The sequence below is a fragment of the Dama dama genome, chromosome 23, assembly GCF_033118175.1.
Source record: "Dama dama isolate Ldn47 chromosome 23, ASM3311817v1, whole genome shotgun sequence".
NCBI classification, from domain to species: Eukaryota; Metazoa; Chordata; class Mammalia; order Artiodactyla; family Cervidae; genus Dama; species Dama dama.
In genome coordinates this window covers 51369850-51393845 of record NC_083703.1, presented here as the reverse complement: position 1 = coordinate 51393845, position 23996 = coordinate 51369850, and positions in this window count along the sequence as shown.

Below are 23996 nucleotides of genomic sequence, written 5' to 3'. Positions count from 1 at the left end.
TCAAATATTTTCTTGGGCCCATTCTCTCTCTTCTTCTTCTGGGGCCCCTATAATGTAAATGTTGATGCATTTAATGTTGCCCCAGAGGTCTCTTAGGCTGTCTTCATTTCTGTTTTGCAGTAGTGATTTCCACCATTCTGTCTTCCAGGTCACTTGTCCATTCTTCTGCCTCAGTTATTTTACTATTGATTCCTTCTAGTGTAGTGTTCATCTCTATTTGCTTGTTCTTTAGTTCTAGATCTTTGGTAAACATTTCTTGCATCTCCTTGATTCTTTTCCTGAGATCCTGGATCATCTTTACTACCATTATTCTGAATTCTGTTTCTGGAAGGTTGCCTATCTCAACTTCATTTAGTTTTTTGGGGGGAATTTATCTTGTTTCTTCATCTGGATCATAAACTTAAGCCTTTTCATTTTGATTAGCTTTCTGTGATTGTGGGATTGGAGTTCTGTGGGATTGTAGTTCTTCTTGCTTCTTCTGTCTGCCCTCTGGTGGATGAGGCTAAGAGGCTCGTCCAAGCTTCCTGATAGGAGGGACTGTCAAAGACAAAGATAAAATATGAAAAACAACAAGAGAAAAAAGGCCAATAACATATAAGTGAACTTCCATAAAGTTATCAGCTGATTTTAAATAGGAGGGACTGGTTGTGGGGAAGTCTGGGTCTTGCTGTGGTGGGCAGGGTCTGCTCAGTAAAAGTTTAATTCTATTATCTGCTGGTGGGTGGGGCTGAGTTTTCTCCTTGTTAGTTGTTTAGTCTGAGGCCACCCAGCCCTGGAGTCTACCGGCTCTAGGTAGAGCTAATGGTAGGGTGAGTGGTGACCTCCAAGATGACTTACATCAAAGGGCACATCAAGACTGCTGCTACCAGTGCCCCGTCCCTGCAGTGACCCACTGTAGACCCATGCCTCTGCAGGAGACCTTACAACACTCACAGGTGGTCTTGCTCAGTCTCCTGTGGAGTAACTGCTCCTTTCCCCTGGATGCTGGTGCACACAAAGTTTTGTTTGTGCCCTCCAAGAGTGAAGTCTGCTTTCCCCAGCCCTGTGCAAATCCCGCAGTCGAATCCTGCTGGCCTTTGAAGTCAGATTTCCTGGGTATTCCTAGTCTCTTTGCTGAATCACTAAGCTGGGAAGTCTGATGTGGGGCCCAGAACCTTTACAACAGCACAAGAATTTCTTTGGTATTATTATTCTCCAGTTTATGGGTTAGCCACTGGTAGGTATGGGGTTTGATCTTATTGTGATTGTGCCCCTCCTACTGTCTTATTGTGACTTTTCATTTGTCCTTGGATGTGGGGTATCTTTTTTTGGTGGATTCCAACATCCCCCTGTCAATGGCTGTTCAAAAGTAGTTGTGATTTTGGTGGTCTTGCAGGAGATGAATGCACAACCTTCTACTCTGCCCTCTTGAACCAATCTGAATATTTTATACATTTTAATGTTTAAACATTTCTGAATTCTGGAAGTAAATATAACTAGGGTATGATATATTGTTGCTTTAACTATCTAGCTGGATATATATATTTTTAGAATTTGTATTGAATTCTCATATCTATGTTTATGAGAGATATTGGTCTGTTATATTTCTTTCTCATTTTATTCTTGTTTGATTTGGACTTTCAGGATTTTCTGACTTCATAAAATAAATTGGGGCATGTTCTCTTATTTTTTGGAACAGTTTTCATGAGATTGGAATGATCTGTTCCTTGAATGTTTTGAAGAAACTGCCTATAAACCCATCAGAGACTATTTTCTAATGGGTAGATTTTTTTTAAAGTTTTGATTAAATTTCTCAGATGTTTTTCAAATTATTTAGCATTTCTATTTCTTCTTGAGTCAGTTTGGGATAGATACAAAATGAGGACATTACCCATTTCATCTGAGTTTTCATGTTTAGTAGCAAAAATTTTTCATAGTTTATAGTTGTTTATGGTTTAAATTTCTGTTTTTTTATGTAATTAATTCTTACTTTTATTATTTTATTTCTTCTGCTTTCTTCAGACTTATTCTATTATTCTTTTCTTCCTGTCTAATGCTGACTGATTAACTCAACAATTTTCAACCTTTCTATGTGTAGACTCTAGAAAATACAACAAACTAGTGAATATAACAAAGAAGAAACAGACTTACAGATATAGAGAACAAATTATTGGTTACTAGTGGGGAGAGGAAAGGGAGGAGGGGGAGAGGATTAAAAGTTACAAGCTATTATGTACAATAAATAGATATAAAGATATATTATACAACACAGAGAATATAGCCAATATTTTATACCTTTTAACCATGAATGGAGCATAACCTTTAGAACTGTAAATCACTGAACTGTACACCTATAGCATGTAATATTGTACATCAACTGTACTTCAACTAAAAAAACCAATTTTCAGTCTTCCTTCTTTTCTACTGTTATTATTTATTATTTTATATCAATTTTATGCCATATTTCCTAGAAGTAGAGCCTAAGAGCCTAAGATAAGAATTCTTGTGTATATAGTTTATTGAGAGAGGGCTCTCAGAATAAGGGAGCTGAGGGAAGCTGAAAAAAGTAGAGGAACAAGTTAAGCAAGGACATGGGCTCAGTTGAAGTCTCCCTGGGCCTGATGCGTGGGGAGCTCTGGAACAGGACTGGTCATAGAACTGTTCCTATCTGGAGGCAAGCAGGTTGGACATTTGTATTTCTACCTGAGTTAATGACTGGTTACAGATTGCAGGTGGGAGTGGTAGTTGGGGGGCATAATCTCCTGGGTGAGATGGCTCCCATGAACTTAGTGAGGTTAACTCACTGGATAAGGGGCAGACATGAATTTCTAGCAGAAATACTCACAGATGCTGGAGACAGGCACGCTGACCTGTTGAAGGGGCACAAATAGCAGCTACTACATCCAATAATATATAGGTTTCATTTTTATTATTTCATATTTGTACTACTATATGATTTTATACTAAATTTATTTTATCTATAAATGATTTATAAATGAGTTGAAAATCTTTGTTAGTTTTATAAATTAACTGTTTTGTATTAAGAGAATATTTATGATACTCATTTTTTGCTATTGGTTGTGAAATGCTCCATTTTGTAAATTTATATGTGTGCTTGAGAGGAATGGTGTTTTTTTTTTTAACCTCTTCTTGGGTGCTAGGTTCTACATATGCCTTTTATATCAAGCTTGCTAATTCTGTGGTTCAACTAATCTATATTTCTAAAAATGCTTAATATATTTTTCTCAATAATTAAAAGAAATTTAAAAATTTACTCTAATATCATTGATTTATCAATTTATTCTTATAATGCTAAGAAATTTTTCCTGTTATAGTTCATCAATTCTAAGATACACATTTTCCTCCACATTTTAACACTTTTGTTATTGGGATGCATTTCACAACTGAAGGTACCTTGTTACTGCTTTTGGCCAGGTGGAGGTCATAATGAAGTTGTCATTGTCTGAGCATGGATCACCTTGGGCATAGTTATTCTTATTGCCATCATTTCATTTGAATAATGTGCCTGTTGGTACATCATGTGTGGAATTTAATGATCATTTTACATTGCCAACAATATTACATTAACTCAGCACTGAAATAAAAGGTTGTGTACATTCTATGTACAAAAAGATAGCAGCAGGGCAAAAGCACCTAAATGATGTTGATTGAAACAATTATAATTCTTTTTTTCAAAACAGCTACCAGGGATTTTATGAAATAAAATGAAGATATCCATAGGCAGATGAAGCTGTGTTATAACTAAAAAGTTTGCTTGTCACTCACCAAGCAACACCATGAAAGTCAGGAGAAATTCCCAAAACCCTCAGATTGAATGAAAGAGGTTTCAAAACAGTGAGAAGCTGGTATGACTGAGGTGTTGTGTGGTATTTGTTGCTGAAGCTTTGAAAATCTGTTTCCCAGGGGCTTTCTGTTTTGAACAGAGCTGTTTAATTTCCTGTTATGTGATTCAATTGGGGAAAAATGAAACTATGAATTTAGGCAAATAGAGAATGATGACAAAAATTGCACATTCTTTAAATACCTCAAAACTGTACTGTCAATTTTAAAAGCACTAAAGAAATTAATGTTACCAAAATAGTAAATCACTGTGATTTGTGTAGTTGCTGCAAACCAAAAGATCTGAGCCACAGAGCTACCGGTCTTGTTTTTGCTGAATGTATAGGGCTTCTTCATCTTAGGCTGCAAAGAATATAATCAATCTGATTTCAGTATTGAGCCATCTGGTGATGTCCATGGTTAGAGTCATCTCTTGTGCTGTTGAAAGAAGGTGTTTGCTATGACCAGTGCATTCTCTTGGCAAAACTCTGTTAATCTTTGCTCTGCTTCATTTTGTACTCCAAGACAAAACTTGCCTGTTACTCCAGGTATCTCTTGACTTCCTACTTTTCATTCCAGTCCCCTATGAAGAAAAGGATATCTTTTTTTGGTATTCATTCAAGAAGGTATAGTAGGTCTTCATAGAACTGTTCAACTTCAACTTCTTTGGCATTAGTGGTTGGGGAATAGATTTGGATTACTGTGATGTTGAATGGTTTGCCTTGGAAAGAAATCAAGATCATTCTGTTATTTATGAGATTGCACCCAAATACTCCCTTTCAGATTCTTTTGTAGACAATGAGGGCCACTCCATTTCTTTCTAAGGGATTCTTGGCCACAGTAGTAGATACAATGGTCATCTGAATTAAATTCGCCCATTCCAGTCCATTCTAGTTCACTGATTCCTAAAATGTTGATGTTCACTCTTGCAATCTCCTGTTTGATCACTTCCAGTTTACCTTGATTCATAAACCTGACATTCCAGGTTCCTTTCCAATATTGTTCTTTACAGCATTGGACTTTACTTTCACCACCAGACACATCCACAACTGGGTGTTATTTCCAATTTGGTACTGCTTCTTCATTCCTTCTAGAGCTATTTCTCTGATCTTCTCCAGTAGCATACTGGACACTACCAACCCCGGGGGTTCAACTTTCAGTCATATCTTTTGCTTTTTCATATTGTTCATGGGGTTCCCAAGGCAAGAATACTGGAGTGGTTTGCCTTTTCCTTCTCCAGGGAACCATGTTTTGTTAGAACTTTCCACCATGACCTGTCTTTCTTGGGTGGCCCTACACAGCATGGCTCATAGTTTCATTAAGTTACACAAAGCTGTGGTCCACGTGATCATTTTGGTTAGTTTTCTGTGATTGTGCTTTTCATTCTGTTTGCCCTCTGATGGATGAGAATAAGATGTTCGGGTAAGCTTCCTGATGGTAGGGACTGGGTATGGGAAAAACTGGGTCTTGTTCTGGTGGGCAAGGCCGGGCTCAATAAATCTTTAATCCAATTTTCTGCTGAAGGGCAGGCTGATTATAGCTCAGATCATCAACTCGTTATTTCCAAATTCAGACTTAAATTGAAGAAAATAGGGAAGACAACTAGGCTGCTCAGGTATTCCCTAAATCAAATCCCTTATGATTACATGGGCTTCCCTGGTGGCTCAGAGGCTAAAGCATCTGCCTGTGACATGGGAGACCCAGGTTCAGTCCCTGGGTTGGGAAGATCCCCTGAGGAAGGAAATGGCAACCCACTCCAGTATTCTGGCCTGGAGAATCCCATGGACAGAGGAGCCTGGTGGGCTACAATCCACAGGGTTGCAAAGAGTCGGACACGACTGAGCGACTACACACTACACTTATGATTATATAGTGGAAGTGACAAATAGATTCAAGGGATTAGATCTGATAGACAGAGTGCCCCAAGAACTATGGACGAAGGTCTGTAATGTTGTACAGGAGGTGGTGATCAAAACCACTCCAAAAAAAAGAAATGCAAAAAGGCAAAGTGGTTGTCTGAGGAGGCCTTACAAATAGTTGAGAAAGAAGAGAAGCAAAAGGCAAATGAGAAAAGGAAAGATATATCCATCTGAATGCAGAGTTCCAAAGGATAGTAAGGAGAGATAAGAAAGCCTTCTTAAGTGAACAATGCAAAGAAATAGAGGAAACAATAGACTGGGAAAGACTAGAGATCTCTTCAAGAAAACTGGAGATACCAAGGGAGCATCTCATGCAAAGATGGGCACCATAAAGGACAGAAATGGTATGGACCTAACAGAAGCAGAATATATTAAGAAGAGGTGGCAAGAATACACAGAAGAACTATACAAAAATGGCCTTAATGACCTGAATAAGCACGATGGTGTGATGACTTACGTAGGGCCAGACACCTGGAGTGGGTGAAGTCAAGTGGGCCTTAGGAAGCATTACTGTAAATGAAACTAGTGGAGGTGATGGAACTCCAGCCGACCTATTTCAAATCCTAAAAGATGATACTGTGAAAGTGCTGTACTCAATATGCCAGCAAATTTGCAAAGTTCAGCAGTGGCCACAGGACTGGAAAAAGGTCCATTTTCATTCTAATCCCGAAGAAGGGCAATGTCAAAGAATGTTCAAACTACCACCCAATTGTATTCATTTCACATGCTAACAAGGTAATGCTCAAAATCCTTCAAGGTAGGCTTCAGCAGTACATGAACTAAGAACTTATAGATGTACATGCTGGATTTAGAAAAGGCAGAGGAACCAGAGATCAAATTGTCAATATCTGTTGGATCATAGAAAAAGCAAGGGACTTCTGAAAAAAAAATCTACTTCTGCTTCATTGACTATGCTAAAGTCTTTGACTGTTTAGATCACAACAAACTGTGGAAAATTCTTAAAGAGCTGGGAATACCAGACCACCTTACCTGACTCTTGAGAAGCCTGTGTGCAGGTCAAGAGGCAACAGTTAGAACTGGACATGGAAGAATGGACTGGTTCAAAATTGGGAAAGGAGTACATCAAGGCTGTTTATTTAATTTTGCCTTTTTGCATTTCTTTTTCTTGGGGATGGTTTTGATCACTCCTTAGGGGAAAGAGGCTTCCCCAAGGCCGTATATTGTCACCCTGCTTATTTAATTTATATGCAGAGTACATCATGCCAAATGCTGGGTTGGATGAAGCATAAGCTGGAATCATGATTGCCGGGAGAAATATCAGTAACCTCAGCTATGCAGATGACACTGCCCTAATGACAGAAAGTGAAGAGAACCTAAAGAGCCTCTTGATGAGGTTGGAAGAGGAGACTGGAAAAACTGGCTTAAAACTCAACATTAAAAAAACTAAGATTATGGCATCTAGTCTCATCATATCATGGCAAAAAGATGGTGAATAAATGGAAACAGTTACAGACTTTATTTTTTTGGGCTCCAAAATCTCTGTGGATGGTGACTGCAGACATGAAATTAAAAGATGCTTGTTTCTTGGAAGGAAAGCTCTGACAAACCTAGACAGTGAATTAAAAAGCAGAGACATCACTTTACCAACAAAGGTCCATATAGTCAAAGCTGTGGTTTTTCCAGTAGTCATGTATGGATGTGAGAGTTGGACTGTAAAGAAAACTGAGCACAAAAGAATGGATGCTTTTGAACTGTGGTGTTGGAGAAGACTCTTGAGAGCCTCTTGGACAGCAAGGAAATCAAATCACTCAATTCTAAAGGAAATCAACCCTTGATATTCATTGGGAGGACTGATACTCCAATGTATCAGCTGAAGCTCCAATACTTTGGCCACCTGATGCAAAGAGCCAACTCATTGGAAAAGACCTTGATTTTGAGAAAGACTGAGGTCAGGAGGAGAAGGGGATGACAGAGGATGAGGTGGTTGGGTGGCACCATTGACTCAATGTACATTAGTTTGAGTAAACTCTGGGAGATAGTGAAGGACAGGGAAGTCTGGAGTGCTGCAGTCTATGAGGTCACAAAAGTCAGACATGACTGAGTGAATGAATAACAACAAACCAAAAGATGTTTACTATGAATAAGGTATTAAGATAGTTTAATTTCCAAAATAGAATACTGCAGAGAGACAAAGAGGGAGTTATGAATTTGTTTAAGGATAGGAAAGACAGTCCCAACTAAACTGGGTCACCATAATTTTAAATTATAAAACAATTTCTGAGGAGAATTTCTCCAATGATTCATAAAATAATGGAAGGATGCTGGCTGGGCCAACTAAATCCATCTAGAATAGATATGGACTTCCCTGGTAGCTCAGCTGGTAAAGAATCTGCCTGCAATGCAGGAGACTCCAGTTCATTTCCTGGGTTGGGAAGATCCCCTGGAGGAGGGCATGCAACCCACTCCAATATTCTTGCCTGGAGAATCCCCTTGGACAGTGGAGGCTGGTGGGCTACAGTTCATGGGGTCGCAAAGCATTGGACATGGTTGAACAACTAAGAACAGCACAGAATAGATATTTGGGAACCATGGGCAACAAATCCACTTGGTACATTAGTCATGATGGATTTCATTAGCAATTATTTGAGACATGAGATAATAAGCTTAAGTGATGCAAACAATGAAAATACAGATGAGAGGGCCAAAGACAGAGAGCACAGTGAGAAGTTCTAAAATATCTGTGTTCTTAAAGACCTAGAGAAAAGATGGGGACAGAAGCAATAATTGAAGAGAAAATAGCTGAGAATTTTTTGAGACTGTTGAAAGATACCTATCCACAGATTCAAGAAGTTTATTTCAAAACAGTCTACAAAAAAAAAAAAAAAAAAAAAAAGAAAGAAAGAAAAGAAAAGAAAGAAAGAAAAGAAAAAGAAAAGAAATCTTCACCTAGATACATTATAGGGAAGCTACAGAGAACCAAAGACACAGAGAAAAATCTTAAGAGCAGCCAGAGAGAGAAAAAGAGAAGATTACTTTTAATTAGCTGTCAAGAAAAGTGAGAAGAAAGTGGAATAATATTTTCATTATATTTCTTGGACAAAAGCCCATAGAATTTTATACCCAGCTAAAACATCTTTCAAGAAAGGTGAAGCAAAGGCATTTCCATAAAACAATACATTTAAATTATGAGTTTATCCCCAGAAGAACTTTACTAAAGATTGTTCATTCAGAACTAAGTAAATGTGCTCATGTGCTTTTCCATTGTATTCACTTTTCAATACCAGATGCACTCCCTTGTTATGGCTTTCCTACTAGACCAATTCTTAGGACTTTCTGATGTAGAAAATAAAAGCACTGCTACCAAATGCTTTCAGAAGGTTGAGGGAAAGTCATTTCAAGGCCAGAGTATTTGCTGCCATTAGAAAGACTATGACTGTCTTTATTTTGAAATATGTGATAGAAACCAGAGAGAGAAAAATATGACTTTAAGGAAAAACATTACAGAATCATTTCAAGACTTTTCTACTGTTTAAAATGGAAATCTAAAAGGAACTCTTAATTCAATGACAAAACAAACAACCCAATAAAAAATGGACAAAGGATTTGAATAGACACTCCACAAAAGAATATATAGAGATGAGAAAAATGCACATGAGAAGATACTCTACATGTTTAGTCATTATGCAAAAGCAAATTAAAACTACAATGATCTGTAACAAAACACCTACCATATTACCCAGCAACCCAACTGTTAGGGATTTCTTAATACTAGATAAACCTGTTCACACATATATCTATATGCAAATGTTTATAGCAGTTTTATTCACAATCTCCCAAACAAGCAAAAACCAAAATGTCCTTCAACTAGTCAGAGGATAAACTGATACAGTCATATAATGGAATACTACTCAGCAATACAAAGGAATGAACTACTAATATACACAATATGGATGAATCTTACAGGCATTTGGCTAAGGGAAAAAAGCCAGTCTCAAAGGCTACCTGATGTGTAATTCCATTTTTTTTTCCCCCAGAAGAAGTAAAACTATAGGGACAGAAAACAAATCAATCAATTCTGGAGGGTGGTCGAGGGATAAAGTTTCATTACCAAAGGGCATATAACATAACTGTAGTGATGTTTCAAAATGTGCAAAACTGAACATGAAAAAGAGTGAGCATTCCTATATGTATTATAATTTATATCTTAAAAAAAGAAAAAATGCAGGCATCTTCAGGGTACAGTCTCACTCTCTGACACGTAAATAAATACTGTTCATCTCTTTCTTTCACTCTCTCTCACCCACCCACCACCACCACCAGCACAGCTCCCCAAAACAGAAACACTCATCCTTGTTCTGTCAAGTTTCCAGAATTACTTCCACTAGCCTTCTATCTCCTTTTAGCAGATGACTTTCCCACCTACTGTACCAAGAAAAATTTGATTAGATGAACACATCTGACCTTTCTCTCCTCTACCTCAAGGTGGTTTTTCTTATTTTTATTTATTTATTTTATTCCTTAACAATTTTTTTGGCTGTGCCATGTAGCATTTGGGATCATAGTTCCCCAACTAGTGATCAAACTTGCTCCTCCTGCATTGGAAGCACAGAGTCTTAACTGCGGACCACTCCAGAAGTCTTGAAAATAATTATTAAAAAATAAAATAATCTCAGGAAAAAAGTATAATAACTTGGTGGTATTACCAGACACTAGTACCCCTTGACATTTTAAGATCATATGAGGACTAATTAACCATTTAAGACTAAATGGAAGAAGCCAATTTGAAATGATTACATACTGTATGGTTCTAACTATATGACATTCTGGAAAAGGCAAAATTATGGAGACAGTAAAATGATCAATTGTTGCCAGGGGCTTGGGAGGAGAGAGGGGTGAATTGGTGTAGTACAGAGATTTGGGGGGCAGAGGAACTATTATTCTGTATGATACAATAATAGTAGATATATTTCATTATACATTTGTCAAACCCATAAAATGTACAATGCTGAAAGTGAACCCTAATGTAAACTATGGGCTTTAGTTAATAATGATGCATCAAAGTTCAATTATTGACTCATCAATTATGACAAATGTACCACTAAAATGGAAAATGTTAAAAACTTGGAAAATTAGGAGAAAGGGTGAGGAAGTGTATAAGACTCTGTACTTTTTGCTCATTTTTTTGTTTCCTGTAAACCTAAAACAGTTTTATTTATTTATTTATTTTTGGTTGCACTGGGTCTTATTTGTGGCATGCAGGATCACTCATTGTAGTGTGCTGGTTCCAGAGTGTGAGAGCTCAGTTGACCCTCTGCATGTGGGGGTCTTAGTTTCCTGACCAGGAATCGAACCTTTGTCACCTGCATGGGAAGGTGGATTCTTAACCCATGGACCATCAGGGAAGTCCCTAAACTGTTTTAGAAACCTATTAATTTTTTAAAAATTGATGCAGAAGAGTTGAACTTTAGTTGTGAAGTTTTAGGAGTAATCAATTTTACTTCACTTGAATACACATAAAAAAAAAGACACACATTAAAAAAGATACACATTACACATTAAAATAGCAATAGTAGTGATAGTTCAATGATCACACATTAAAAAAACAAGATACACATTAAAAAATGTGTAAGATACATTTTACACATTAAAAGATACACATTAAAAAAAATACAAACTTCTGAATCAGGACATATCTTAAGATAGATGGTGTTTTAGATTTTATGAAATATGGTTTGATAAGACATATATGTCTAAAGGTATTCTTTCATTACATTTAATAAAATAAAATCTAAGATTAGAACATATTGTTTCATAGTTTAATTGGTGCTGTTTTTCTTTTTAAGTGGGGCTTGCAGGCGATGGTGTCTCAGATTAGGTGAAATATAGTATAGGTGTACACTATAAAAACTGGATAAATAATTCATACTTAATTTATCTATTGTTGACTCTGGTGGAGAGATTAAGAGGGGATTATAATTTGAATTATAATATTTTATTTCTTATATTTAAAAATGCTAAAGCAACTGACAAAATATTTATGATGATTAAATCTCAGAAGTAGAAGCATGGTGTTATGTCTTTTCTGTCTATTTTTCGTATTTAAAACTTTTAGACAACAAAAATACCTGAAAAACTAAGTTGAAGGACAACAAAAAGCTCAGAAACTTATTTTATTTGCTCTGAAGTATTGGACAGTTGGGGATAGTAGAGCTTGAAGGAAAAAGTTGGGCATGCATACACAAATATTGCATGATTTCTCTTAGATATCTGCTGCTGCTGCTAAGATCCTTCAGTCGTGTGTGACTCTTTGTGACCCCATGGACTGAAGCCCGCCCAGCTCCTCTCTCCATGGGGATTCTCCAGGCAAAAATACTGGAGTGAGCTGCCATGCCCTCCTCCAGGGGAAATTCCTGACTCAGGGATTGAACCCATGTCTCCTGCCTGCATCTCTTGCATTGGCAGGTGGGTTCTTTGCCGCTAGTGTCCCCTGGGAAGCCCATATCAGATATATAACAATAGTTAAATTCACAGAAACAGCAGAATAGTGATTACCAGGGTTGAGGCCAGAGTAGGAAGGTGGGGTGGGAGGAAGGGAAGTTTTTACTGAACAGTTTGGGATGATAAAGTTCTGGAAATACGTAGAGATGCGGCTGTACAACATATGTATTAATACTTAATGCCACTGAATTGTACACTTAATGTGGTAAATTTTATGTTATATGTATTTTCACACCCCAAACCCACCCCCCTGAACCCCCCTCCCCACACACAATAGTTGGGTAGGGGAAATCAAGACTTTTATTTTAGGCATGTTGAGTTTGAGAGGCTCAAAGGTAGTTAGACAAAATTCCAGGCACAGGGGAAGTGATCATAGGCTATAGATGCAGATTGAACAGTCAGCATGTTAGAGCCATGGGCTAGAGGGAGTGTAGGGAAGGGAAGATAGTCAGTTCCAAGGCTAGAGCCCTTCATTATTCAGGAGGCACATCCAGTGAGGTAGGTGGAGAACCAGAAGAGGGTGGGACCAAAGAAATCTAGAGTCAAAAATCTTCTCAGCAGGATGCTGGGAATGAGGGAGTGGTTGGGGATTCAGCAGAGTGTGAAGGAAGGAAGGCAGACTGAAGTGGATTGAGAAGGGAGGAAGTAGAGATGGGAACTATCCATAATACTTTGAAGAAGGTATTTTAAAAAAATATTTATATTTACTTCTTTGGCTGATTCAAGTCTTAGCACATGGAATCTTTGATCTTTATTCCATCCTGAAGGATCTTTAGCGGCCTCATGGGTGATCTAGTTTCCTGACCAGGGACCAGATCTAGGCCTTCTGCATTGGGAGCTCAGAGTCTTAGCCACTGGACCACCAGAGAAATCCCTTGAAGAAATTTTGCTTTCAATATTAGGTGAGGAATAGGATGGTATCCAGAGGCAGATATGGAGGTCTAGGGAAATTCTTCACCTCTCTCTTTTTTTTTTTTTTTAAAGATGAGAAATGCTGGAAGATGTTTGTATGCTTGTGGTAATGATCCAGTATTCTCATAAGAGAGAAAGTAAGGGAAGAAACAGGGGAAGAGGGAGAACGAAAAGAGGAGGGACTTCAGTGACGTGAATGGCTTTTGATGGACACACATTCTCCTCTGTCTCTGAGCAGGGTGGGCAGAGACAGTGGGCCCTGAGGAAGTGGGTCTGATGATTTAGTGGTGGGAAGAGGATGGCATCTGTTTCCTCAATAAAGAGTGAAGCCATGGAGAAGATGGTGTCTGTTTCCTCACTAGCTGGGCTGGACACATGAAGAGATTTGAAGACAGAGAAGACGTGAGCCGGTCACGGCAGAGAGTAGGAGTGGCAACACCTACAGGAAGTGCAGTGTGCCCAGCAGGCAACACAGAGAGCCCTGTAGCCCAGGATGTAAAGAGACCAGTGCTTAGATTGAGTGACTCTCCCTGAAGCACTAGTTTTGCAAGTTTTCTGGGGTGTATGCAGAGTGCACTATGCAGAGTGTAGTGCTAGCAGGTGCAGCTAACTCAATCAGTTATTCTTAAAGTGTACCTTATCAATCAGCAGAATGAGACTCTCCTGGGAATTTGTTGAAAATGCAAACAATTGGGTACTACCCCAAACCTATCGAATCAGAAACTCTGGGGTTCAGCCTAGCCATCTCTGTTTTGCACAGGCTTTCCAGTTTATTTGGAAAGTTTGAGAGGCTCTGAACTAGAGTTGGGGCTTTCCAGGTGACGCCAGTGGTAAGGAACCTGCCTGCCAATGCAGGAGACTTAAGAGATGTAAGTTCAATCCCTGGTTCAGGAAGATTCCCTGGAGCAGGGCATGGCAATCTACTCCAGTATTCTTACCTGGAGAATCCCATGCACAGAGGACCCTAGCAGGCTACAGTCCATAGAGTCGCAAAGAGTAGGACATGACTGAAGCTACTTAGCAGCGGCAGCAGCAGCAGTGAACTAGAGTTGAGGGCACGAGGGATGATCTGCAACTCGCAGGTGAGGACTACCATCCTCTGGGGCAGAAGTTCCTAGTGGTGTGAGCTCTAGAGTGCATGTGTTTGTGCTCAGTCATGTCCAACTCTTTGGGACCCTGTGTACTATAGCCCTCCAGGTTCGTCTGTCCATGGGATTCTCCAGGCAAGAATACTGAAGTGGGTTGCCATGCCTCTTCTAGGGGAACTTCCCACCCCAGGGGTGGAAACTGCATCTCCTCTGTTGCCTGCATTGAAGTCAGATTCTTTACCCACTGAGTCACCTGGGAAGCCCAAGTGTCTTCTCTCTTAACTAGTGACAGATCTATAAGCGCACCTTGGAAATTGCCAAGAACAGAATGCTATGTAAAGTTAAGAGCTCTGATCTTTATGATGAAAGATTATTTCACAAGGCACACATATCCTTCAAATACACTTTTTACTTTTCTGACTCTGAATTTGAATGAGTGTTTATATCTTGATCTTTGTTCCTGCCGTGGTATTTTGAAAGGACCGCAGACTCTCCTTTCTCTCCCCAGGTCGTGTCTTCCAGGCTTGTCACAGGGATGTTCTTGAAGCCTGCTCCATCTTTCCTTATGACTCAAATTCAGCTTTCAAGTCTGTGGAGAAACAACGATGAACTGGCCATTTTCCTTTGTGTGAGGACTTTTCCTCCTCCACTGAAATATAAAGACAAGGATGAGTCAGCCTCTGCCAACCTCCCGAACCTCCCAGTCTTCCCAGTGACTCAGAGGATGGTCTGTTTAATGGGTAAATGCTCCTCCCAGGAAGTTGGCAACTCAAGCCTCCCCCAATCTGAGTCACCAGCCTTGAATGCTCCTATTAACACACAATTACCACTGAGACCCAGGGCTGATGCTGCTTAGTCGCTTCAGTCATGTCCGACTCTGTGTGACCCCATGGACTGTAGCCCACTAGGCTCCTCTGTCTATGGGGATTCTCCAGGCAAGAATACTGGAATGTGTTGCCATGCCCTCTTCCAGCGGATCTTCCCAACCCAGGGATCAACCCAAGTCTCCCACATTGCAGGCAGATTCTTTTTTTAAAAAATTAATTTATTTATTTTAATTGGAGGATAATTACTTTACAATATTGTGGTGGTTTTTGCCATACATCAACATGAATCAGCCACGGGTGCCCATGTGCCCCCCCATCGTGAACTCACCTCCCACCTCCCTCCCCTCCCCATCCCTCTGGGTTGTCCCAGAGCACTGACTTTGAGTGCCCTGCTTCATGTAGGCAGATTCTTCACCGTCTCACCAGAGGTGCTCCTATTAAGACACAATTACCGCCGAGGCCCAGGGAGGCAAGCCAAGAAAGGTCAAGGATAAGTGCAAAAAGATAGAAGATGAGAGATGAAAGGCTAAGATGTAGGAGGCTAAATCTGTTCCGCATTTGCTGGTGACCCTGGATGGACCAACGAAAGGTACACTGTCTGTATACTGAGTATCCTACAATATTAATAGACTCAGTAGAGGGCCCCAAATAAGAGAAGATGAATCTTCCAGGAGTTTATCTGGCTGGAGACAGACACACTTTGGACCTTTTCTGTACAAAAGAAGGGGGAACCCTGAAGATGGCTTATCTTTCAGGATTTCTAGGACAAGCTATAGCCTGAGCAGGGCCTGCAGGAGGATAGGGAGGCCTGCATGGAAGGAGGTACAGGAGGTATGATGTGGGGAGGCAGGCCCGAGGCAAGGGAGCTTGGCAAGTAGGGGCATCTTTGGGGGCACAGAACAGCTGGTGAAAACACAGTAGCCCAAGACCTTTGTTTTGGTATTGCCTACAATGCTCGCCCTGGTTTTCTTCTCTCTGTCTTCTTCGCTGCTTTCCTGTCCATCTTTGTTTTTCTCTATCCATTTCTTCCCTCTTTCCTACAATGCAAAGAGTTGTGAAGGGTCCCCTCCCGATGGGTTGTGTTTTCTTTCTTGTTCAGATGGTGACTGGTATTTGCTTACCAAGGCAGCAATACACCCATCCTGTTTAGTTATTGACACAGTGGGTTGTGGTCAGCAAGGCTGTCTGCCAGCCAGGGTGGTGTGGGTGGGGGCCAGGATGCTGACACACACAGGTAGACACACACACTCAGCCATGACCAGGTCAGCCTGCTCCACCAGAGTTGCGAGGTCTTGGGCTGTCCCACTCTGATGTCTGGGATCTTGTGAGACAGTCAGCTGGTCTGAGCTTGGTATGGACTCAGAGCTCAGAAAAGATATCCTGACAAGTTGAGTGCATAGTGCACAGCTCCTTGGAGGATAGTGGAGGTCTCAGGAGCCAGAAGGGCAGCACTCAAAGGGGATAATGTAGAAGGCATCTTGCTCAGAGATCCCACTTCTGCCTGAGGAGGGCATTAAGACCAGAGACAGCAAAGAACTTGGAGAATGGATCACCCTAAACCACGTCCCTTCTATGCTCTGCCTTTCTTGACTAGTTCATGTGATTTGAGATACACATTTTTGTTTTTCTTGGTTTCCCCAAATCCTATGCCATGGCTAATATACAGGGGTAGGCTGGGGATTGACAAGGTCTTCCAGTGTTGGTGGTATGAGTGGGGAAAGGGCGGGAATAAGGCTAGACATGTAGGGGATAAATGTTTTGTGGAGGCATGGAGGAATACAGGCCAAAAAGATGGTACTCTGCTTTCAAGGTGCTTGCCTGGGAACTGACTTGTAATCTATAAATGGGAGAGCCCAAGTGGACAAAGACTGTCAAACAAAAAAAGCCAAAGAACAAATAAAACATATGTAACCTGAGAGTCTAGGTGGATGCCCTTTGATACTTTGAGGGGGTTCTCAGAATTCCTGAAGTCATCTGAAGCTTGCCAGGGTCCGTGTCCAGGCCTGATTGCATACTGACTATGATGGTGAAGAGCCAGACAGACGTGGGTTCAGGGGTCCAACTCCAACATTCACTACTGTGTGACTGGGGCCCATGCTTCCACTAAGAAATGACTCATTGTCTGAAACTGAGATTGAACTGGGAGTCTTGCTTGATCTGGCAATACTTCCAAACCCTTCAAAAGTCAGCCTCTACCTCCAACCTGAGACAGACCCTGAATTATTTTGAAGTCTGGGATTTCATGGAAAAAACTCACATAAATTTAAGTTAATCTCCATGTTTCTATCCTTGTTTTGGTATAAAACATGTATGAAACTATATGAGTTAGAAAGTAAACATATTCCACCAGGTTGTGGACTAGTTAAGGCCTTGTTTCCTCCTGCATTGGCAGGCAGATTCTTTACCACCTGAGCCACCCGGGAAGCAAGGCCATGTCATCTCAATGGCCAATTTTTCAGGTGGGGCCCTGGAATTCTTTGCACCAGGCACCAGTGAACTAGGAAAAGAAGAACAGGAGAGTAGGACTTTCACAAGGTCACATTAATTCAGTTTTAAGGACTTCCATTTTTGTCTTCCTATTTTGCCTTTCTGATAAATGGTTAGTTGTCTCTTCTTTCACAAAATGGGAATTATTTTAGTTGAAAAATATTATATTCTTTTACTTGGTAAAATAAAGATAGTCAGGCAAGCAGAGAGTGAGAGCCTCCAGACAACAGGGAGGAGGCAAGAGGGCACAACCCCCCTGGAAACAGGGTGCTTTCAGAGCAGTGGCTATACACTGGAATAGCCAGGATGCCCAAGTGGCATCCCAGACCTCCAGCATCAAAACCTTTAGGGGTGGGACCCAGGGGTGGTTAATGTTTTGAAAGCTTCTTAGGTTATTGTGCAGCTAAGATTGTGCAACCAAGGTTGATACCCTTGCTTTGGAGCTTTGCTACTTAAAGTCTGGCCTGAAGATCAGAGGCCTCAGTTTCACCTGGTAGATGGTTAGAAATGCAGGATCTCAGGTGCCATCCCAGACCTGCTGGATCAGAATATGCACTTAACAAAGTTCTAGGCACTTTGTATGCAGTCTGAGAGGACCGGCTTTAGTGGATTTGTCAGGAGCCTAGTCTTGATAGGGTGGTCTTGGAAGCAGCTGGCCTCCTTCAATGGGAACCTGAAAGCCATGGGTGCAGGACCCTCCACCAGCCTGCTCAGTATCTCCCGTTCTTGGGCGTACAAAGTTGAAGACTTAAGTAATGGAACTTATGTTTGTCTGAGTCTGTTAGTGTCTTGTCATTAATGCATCACTATTCCATCAGAATAACCATACAGTGACCAAGGATGTTGGCTGAAGATCAGGGAATCCTGTCCTGGAGGAGAAACCTAAGCATTCCAAGTCAGGGTGTGTGGAGAGGATAAGCGAAGTATACAGTTTGGTTTTGACTTCAGATGCAGTGTTCATTTACTGCATGCCTGGGGCTGAGCCAAGTAATCTCTTATTTTCTAACTCTTTCTTTAATCAGGTGGAATGGACATCACTTGGGCTTCCCAGGAGGCACAGTGGTGAAGAATCTATCTGCCAATGCAAGAGATACAGGTTTGATCCCTGAGTCGGGAAGATACCCTGGAGTAGGAAACCCACTACAGTATTCTTGCCTGGAATTCCTGGACAGAGGAGCCTGGTGGGCTGTAATCTGTGGGTTCGCAAAGAATAGGACACAACTGAGCACTTACAAAAGGCTGGGGGAATGAGGATACTCTTTATTTGTCCTTTGGTATCAGCAACTATTGCCACAATAGTGCTGTGTAACAACGATGAAACCTCAGTGGCGTATAACAACTAATATATATTTCTCATGTGTATGTGGGTTGACTGAGATTACTTTGCTGATCTCATGTATCTACAAGTTGGCTGGGTGCTGGGGAATCTAAACTTGCATCAGACAGGCACTTCAAGATGATGGCCCTAGTGAGCTGGGCTTTAAGTGCTGGGTGGAGCTCTGGTCTGCTTCTCTTGTCTTCACTCTGTGGCCCCAGGCTGAAGGGCAGTAATTATCTAGGGGAGAATTTCTAGTGGAGATGGTTAAAGCATGAGAAAAGTAGAAACATGCAGAAACTCTTAAGACTGAAGCTCAAAACTGACACACTACCATTTCTACCTGATTTCAGTGACCAGAGAAAGTCATATGGTCAAGTCCAATATCAGTGGGTGGGAAAATATACTCCACCTCTCTGAGTCCATGACAATATTATGGGTACACAGTACTACATAGGGAAGTGAAGAATTATGGCCCATACATCAACTCATTGCATCCTCTAACCAGAAACTATACTTCCTTGGGAATATGTGATCCATCCCTTCTAGAACTTTATAAACTCTCCCATGGGAGAGATTACTGGCTGTTCACCAAAAATCACTTTCCTACCCTTCCTGGTCTCCTAGCTAGAACACATTTCCCAGCCTTCTTTGTAGTTAGGTGACTATGTGACTCATTTTGATCAATGGTATATGAGTTGAAGTAGAGCCATTTGTCAAGCTAAGGCTTTCCTAAGCTGCAGGCTTTGTGCAGATAACTATAAGACTCGAATAGTCACTGAAGGTGCAAAATAGAATGGGCCTAGATCCTTGAATCACTGTGTGGATGAAGACCATTATGAAACGGAAACACTTCTTTATCATGTGGGTAAGATATACATTTCTATTATGTTTAAACCACTGTATTCTTGGATCTCTTTGTTATAGGAGGCAGTATTATTGTTACTAATACACTTATTTATTTTTTATTAATACACTTCTTAAAGTCCTTTCTTTGAGGGCTCTGTTCTTTTTTAAAAACTTTGTATTTTGTATTGGGGTATAACTGATTAACAAACAATGTTGTGATAGTTTCAGGTGAACAGCAAAAGGACTTGGTCATATACACACATGTATCCATTCTCCCCCAAACTTCCCTCCCATCCAGGCTGCCACATAACATTGAGCAGAGCTCCATGTAGGTCCTTGTTGGTTATCTGTTTTAAATATAGCAGTGTGTACATGTCCATCCCAAACTTCCTAACTATCCCTTCCCCCGCATCCTTCCCCCAGCCCACCACCAGCACCCAAAAGTTCATTTTCAGTCTGTGAGTCTCTTTCTGTTTTGTAAGTAAGTTCATTTGTATAATTTCTTTTTAGATTCCACTATAAGAGATGATAAATGGAGTATTTCCTGCTATGTCAGTAAATAAGTATGTCACAGTCATCAGTTATTCCAGCCCTTCAATGTGAGTTCTTAAGGGCACTCAGGAAGGAGAAGAATACCTGTGGTTTAGCAGCCATCAGGCTGCAGTTACTCCCTGCCATAGGCCCTTAAGAACTCAGGCTGTGAAAAACACAGGATACTGGCCCCAGATAATTGAGATACATATGAAAGGAATGATTTTTGTGAGCCCAGACCCTTGCATCTTCCCATACACAGAAAATCACTAAATTCCTTAACTTGGGATATCCAGTTTCCTTTAAGTAACAATAATCTTTTGATGTTCAGGCTACCTGGCCTTTGTTGCAAAACTTCTGTATTACTTGGCTCCTCCCCTCACCTCCTTGGAGCACTTCTCTCAGGTTTACTTGAGATGCTATCTCCTGGGCTTAATTCCTAAAAATTCCCACTTAATAAAACATAATTTTCAACTTTTAGGTTGTGACTATTTTTTAAGTCAACAGGGATGTCATATAATATTTCTCTTCCTCTGTCTGACTTACTTTGCTCAGTACGACTACCTCCAGATCCACCTACATTGCTACAGATGGCATTATTTCATTCTTTTTAATGGTTTAGTGATATTCCATTGTATATAGGTACCCTATCTTCTTTATCTATTCCTCTGTCAGTGGATATTTAAGTTGCTTCCATGTCTTGGCTATTGTAAACAGTGCTGCAATGAACATTGGGGTGCATGTATTCCTTTGGATCATGTTTTTCTCCAGATATATGAAGGACTCTGTTCTCATAAAACAAAGAGATCTGACTCCCTGAGATGGTGGGTGTGGAAGTGCTTAGTAAACTGTGTAGTTCTCCACACAAATGAAGTCTTACTATGATTAATGCTTTACTAATGTTTCAACTCAAAATGTAGTCTAAGTCAGCTGTATTGTTGTGGTAGAGACTGATGCCAATAATTATGGCCATCTAGAAGGCTTCCCTGGTGGCTCAGATGGTAAAGAATCTGCCTGCTATGTGAGAGACTTGGGTTTGATCCCTGAGTCAGAAAAATTCTCTGGAGAAGGGAATGGCTATCCACTCCAGTATTCTTGCCTGGAGAATTCCATGGATAGAGGAGCCACTGTCCATAAGGTTGCAAAGAGTTGGACATGACTGACTGAATAACACACACACACACACACACACAGAAATCCTGATAGTTTAGACATTAGTTTTTACATAGTTTGTTCTTTTAAATTTTCACCCCCATTCTGAGAGACAGTCTTTTATCACTACTCCCATTTAAAGGATGGCAGACGGGAATCTGGAAAACCTGCTCAAGATCTCAGAGGGTCAGGTGCCTGAGCCTGACCTTTTCCTCTTATAGTTCTGGGAGAAAACAATGAGGGAGTGTCTTAACTCCAGGTCACACTGCACCAATCAGATTCCAAAGTCTCCCTTGGGGGAAGAGAAAAACAGGTTATATCCAAGGCTGATGCTGGTGGTTAGATTTGTAAGGAGCATTTAAAGTTCCAGGCTCCTTAAAACTGCCTACCCGAAGAATCTGTTCTTGAAGATAAGAGAGAGGTATTTCTTGGAGCTTCTGCTTTGTGGTAGATATCTGCAAAGATGGTTACTAAGGACTCCTGTTCCTGTATTGCACATTTGTTATGGGTTGGATTATATCCCTCCTAATAGATATCTTGGATATGTTGGAGTCCTAATCCCCAGGACCTCAGAATGTGACCTTATTTGGAGGCAGTGTCTTTATAGAGGTAATCAAGTTAAAATGAAGTCATCAGGGAAGGCCCTAGTCAACTGGTGTCTTTATAAGGGGGAATTTGGGCACAGAGATAGGCATAGGCACAGTGAGAGAATGCGTGTGAAGATAAAGGGATGAAAGCTGCAATTGCCAGAACATAGTCAGAAGCCAGGAGAGAGGAATGAAACATATTCTCTCTATCTGATAAAAAGAATCAACCCCCTGACACCTTGATCTCAGACTTTTAACCTCTAGAATTATGAAACAATATATTGATTAAGCCACCCAGTTTGTGTGACTTTGTTGCAACAGCCCTAACAAACTAATATACCATCGTAATCCTCCCATCAAGAGATAGAGTAAACTTATTCTTCCCTTGAATCTGAGCTGGCTTTGTGACTTTCTGTAGCCAATACAATGTGACAGAAATAATGAATTGGCAGTTCTGGGCCTAACTTTTGTGTTTTTTTTATCAGCTTTTCCCTCTAGTTGATATATAATCTTATAGCTTTGTGGTCAGAAAAGATGCTTGAAATGAGTTCAATTTTTAAAAATTTGCCAGGGCTTGACTTATGGCCCAAGAGGTGATCTATCTTGGAGAATGTTCAATGCGCACTTGAGAAAAAAGTGAAATTTATTGCTTTGGGGTGAAATACCTGAAATAAATTAGGTCCAACTGGTCCAATATATCATTTAGAGACTGTGTTTCCCTACTTATTTTCTGTCTGGTTGATCTGTCCATTGGTGTGAATATAGGATTGAAGTCCCCTACTATTACTGTGTTACTGTTGATTTCCCCTTTGATAGCTGTTAGCATTTGCCTTGTGTATTGTGGTGCTTGTATGTTGAGTGCATATATATTTATAATTGTTATATCTTCTTCTTGAATTGATCCCTTGATCATTATGCAGTGTCCTTCATTGTTTCTTGTTAACAGTCTTTAAGTCTATTTTATCTGATGTGAGAATTGCTACTTCCACTTTTCTTTTGAGTTCTATTTGCATGGAATATCTTTTTCCAGCCCCTCACTTTCAGTCTGCACATGTCCCTAGGTCTGAGGTGGTTCTCTTGTAGACAGAATATATGTTTTTGCATCCATTCAGCCAGTCTGTGTCTTTTGGTTGGAGCATTTAGCCCATTTACATTTAAAGTAATTTAATTATTGATATGTATGATCCTGTTACCATTTACTTTACATTTTGGGTTTGTTTTGCATGCCTTTTCTTTTTGTGTTTCCTATCTAGAGGTGTTCCTTTAGTGTTTGTGTAGATGTGGTTTGGTGGTACTGAATCATCTTAACTTTTGCTTGTCTGTGAAGCTTTTGATTTTCCCTTTGAATCTGAATGAGATCCTTGCTGAATAGAGTAATCTTTGTTGTAGGCTTTTCCCTTTCAATCTGTTTAACTATATTCTCCCATTCCCTTCTGGCTTGCAGAGTTTTTGTTGAAAGATCAGCTGTTAGCCTTGTTAGCTGTTAGCTTTGTAGCTCTTAGGGATCTGCTTGTATGTTATTTGTTGCTTTTCCCTTGCTGCTTTTAATATTTGTTCTTTGTGTTTAATTTTTGTTAGTTTGATTAATACATGTCTTGGCAAGTTTCTCCTCAGGTTTACCCTGTATGGGACTCTCAGGGCTTTTTAGACTTGGATGGCTATTTCCTTTCCTGTTTTAGGGATGTTTTCAACTATAATCTCCTCAAATATATTCTCATGCCCTTTCACTTGTTTTCTTCTTCTGGGATCCCCATGATTCAAATGTTGGAGCACTTAACATTGTCCCAGAGGTCTCTGAGATTGTTCCCAGTACTTTTTATTTATACTGTGTTCTGTTTCAGTTATTTCCACCATTCTATCTTCCAAGCTCACTTATCTGTTCTTCTGCCTCAGTCACTCTTTTGTTGGTTCCCTACAGTATATTTTTAATCTTAGTTATTGTGTTGTTCATTGTTGATTATTTGCTCTTTTCTAAGTCCTTGTTAAACATTTCTTGCATTTTTTTGATTCGTGCCTCCAGTCTATTTATGCGTGCCTTCATTTTATTTTCA